The 3,548-nt window shown below is 38.0% G+C and overlaps 1 pseudogene; it reads left to right on the forward strand.

The window, feature by feature from the left end:
• Positions 1 to 499: 499 nt before the first annotated feature.
• Positions 500 to 3,096, forward strand: LOC112867840 (large ribosomal subunit protein eL8 pseudogene; annotated as a pseudogene).
• Positions 3,097 to 3,548: the final 452 nt, after the last annotated feature.

A 3,548-nucleotide genomic window follows, 5' to 3' on the forward strand; every position in this document is an offset into this window, starting at 1 on the left:
GATTGCAGTTTTGTGAGTTCAAGTCCCACGGTGGGCTCTGTGCTGGGAGTGAAGCTTACTTAAAAATAAAAATATAAATAGATAAATAAAAAGATGCTTGACACTAGACCCTCAGTTTTGTAAATACAAGACGTTGATAGGCCTTTTTGAAAATGAGGTGAAATATCCATGAAAAGAGCTTAACTAGCATTATGTCCATTACATGTTTATCAGTAAAGGTTAATTTTTATTATTTATGTTCATTCTACACACTGGAGAGTCGAGTCAGATTGTTGCTTCACTATTTTCAGCAATAGTCATCTTTCATGAAAGGAAAGAAAAGAGCACTTCCTTATCTTTAGAATATAATACTGGATGACTCTGAATGGCAAGTCCAAAATAATAGGACAAGGCTCTTTATATGGGCGATACATCATGTGAGATCTAGATAGAGCATCTTTAGATACTGGAAAATGCAGAGAACACCATCTCTTAGGTTTTCCAAGTTGGCAAGGACCACATGGAAAGTTCTACATGTGAAAATGGCAGTTTTGTCAGTTTTGTCCTGGAGGCCCACCAAAGACTGTCACGTTCCCTGTTTGTCTCCTGTAAGTCACAGTAATTAATTCAACTCCTCTCAACACTGGCTTTTTCTGACTTTTCCCTGACATACAAACATAAAAAGGAATTGCAGCACAAAAACTATCGAACCACATAAATCCCAGAAATTATACCCAGATTAAAGTTTATACTTTCTGTTTTCTAGTTTTTGTCAGGGAAGTAGAATAACAATCACTGAGAACATTCTTATATTTCTGGAAAAATAATTTTAATTTTTTTTTTTGAAAACAGCAATTATCCCTCATCTTAGGAAATGACAAAAGTATTCCCAAATTGCTGTTTAAAGGATGATATTTTATAAAAGTTGAATATAGTGTGTGTGGGAGGGGGTGTATTTAAAGGTGATATCATTTTGGGGTACCTGGGTGACTCAGTCAGTTAAGCATTCAACTCTTGATTTCAGCTCAGGTCATCATGTCATGGTTCACGAGTTCAAGCCCGCATCAGAACTCTCCCTTTCTCTCTGCCCCTACCTGACTCATACTCTCTCTCTCTCTCTCTCAAAATAAATAAATAAACTTTAAAAATAAATAAGGGGCATTAAAAAATAAAGTAATATCATTTATTAACCTACTATTGCACTGCCATGGGCACTAATGCCTTGAGAAGCCCATCCTTGCCATGACCATGGCAATTGTTACACACCTCAGGCACTATCCATTGAGATTAGGAAAAAAACAAAAATCTTTTAACCTTTAATCCAGAAATCTTACTTTTAGAAACAAATACCAAAGATACACTATCAAAAACAAAAACAAAAAAAAAATGCATTTGGCAGGATTATTCATTGCAACATCGTTTGTAATATCAAAATACTAGAAACAAGTCAAATGTCCAACAAAATGGGACTAGTTGTTTAAATAATATATCTTCACATAATGGAGTACTCTGCTGAGTGAAAAAAAGAGTAAGAAATATCTCCATGCATTTCTATGGATTATGCAAGTAATATGATTGAACAATTGAATTAGAGAAAAACCTAGAGTACATTATTTTAAAACAGGATATATACGTGTGTGTGCATGTGTATTTATATATATATATTCATTTATATGTATATATATATATATATTCATATGTATATATATGCTTAATTTTTTTTTTAATTTGAGTATAGTTGACATACAATGTTATATTAGTTTCAGGTGTACAACATAGTGATTCAACTCTCTATACATTATGCTATACACACCACAAATGGAACTACTGTCTTACACATACATACTTATATTAAAACACCAGTAGAAAAATGAATCACAAAAATCTTTAAATACTTACCACTAGGCTATACAATATGGAATATAGGGTGGAAAAAAAAAAAAAAACAGGAATAGAAGCTAGTCTTCTTTAAATATAGCTTATTCTGGAGTGCCTGGCTGGCTCATCAGTAGAGCATATGACTCTTGATCTCAGGGTTATGAGTTCAAGCCCCACATTGGACCTACAGCTTACTTTAAAAAAGATAAATAGGAGCGCCTGGGTGGCTCAGTCGGTTAAGCGGCCGACTTCGGCTCAGGTCATGATCTCACGGTCCATGAGTTCGAGCCCCGCATCGGGCTCTGTGCGGGACAGCTTGGAGCCTGGAGCCTGTTTCAGATTCTGTGTCTCCCTCTCTCTGACCCTCCCCTGTTCATGCTCTGTCTCTCCCTGTCTCAAAAATAAATAAAACGTTAAAAAAAATTAAAAAAAAAAAAAAGATAAGTAAAGAGCTCTCCTTTACCATCCAAGATGCCAAAGGAAACAAGGCTAGAGGGAAGAAGACAGCCTTGGTCCCTGCTGTCTGAAGAAGCAGGAGGCCAAGAAAGCGATCAATCCCCTATTTGAGAAAAGGCCTAAGAATTTTGGCATTGGTCAGGACATCTAGCCCAAAAGAGACCTCACCCACTTTGTCCAATGAATCCACTGCATCCAGCTACAGTGACAAAGGACTCTTCTATATAAATGTCTAAAAGTGCCTCCCACGATTAACCAGTTCCCCCAGGCCTTGGAATGCAAAACAGGTACTCAGCTGCTTAAGCTAGTCCACAATACAGACCAGAGATAAAACAAGAGAAGAAGCAGAGAGTGCTGACCTGGGCTGTGAAGAAAGCTACCATCTGTCCTCTGAGCTGGGGTTAATACTGTCACCACCTTGATGGAAAACAAGAAGGCTCAGCTGGTAGTGATTGCACATGATGTGGATCCCATTAAGCTGTGTGTCTTCGTGCCTGCCCTGTGTGGTAAGATGGGAGATCCCTACTGCATCATCAAGAGGAAGACCAGGTTGGGGCCTCACATCCAAGGAAGACCTGCACCACTGTTGTCTTCACACAGGTTAACCCGGAAGACAAAGGAGCTCAGGCTAAGCTGGTAGAAGCTATCAGGACCAATTACAATGACAGATCTGATAAGATCTGCCATCACTGGGGAGGCAACATGCTGGGTCCAAAGTTTGTGGTTTGCATTGCCAAGTTGGAAAAGGCAAAGGCTGAAGAACTACCCACAAAACTGGGCTAATTGTGTGCTGTTGAGTTTTCTGTACATAAAAGTTAATTTAAAAGTTCTCTTAAAAAAAAAAGTAAATTAAATTAATACAGTATAGCTTATTCTATTAACTTGAGTTGGGAACCATGTGAATTCTTTAATTTAAATATTTTAGGGGCACCTGGGTGGCTCAGTCAGTTAAGCTGACTTTGGCTCATGTCACAATCTCATGAGTTCATGAACTTGAGTTCTGCATGGGTTGAACTCGAGCTCTGCTTTGGGTGTGAAGCTGGTGCTTTACCAGCGGGAGGTCCTGCTCCCTCCACCATGGCTGCCCCAGCTGAGGAGAAGAAAGTGGAAGCAAAGAAAAAAATAGTCAGAGAAGTCTATGATGACACGTACTTTGGTCTTTTTGAATTAACCTCTCTGTAACTTGTTATATAAAAAGCTGAATTCTTTAAAAAAAAAAAAAAAAAGGATTTAAA

Source organism: Puma concolor, chromosome B4, assembly GCF_028749965.1.
Source record: "Puma concolor isolate L17-30 chromosome B4, mPumCon1.1.hap2, whole genome shotgun sequence".
Taxonomy (NCBI): domain Eukaryota; kingdom Metazoa; phylum Chordata; class Mammalia; order Carnivora; family Felidae; genus Puma; species Puma concolor.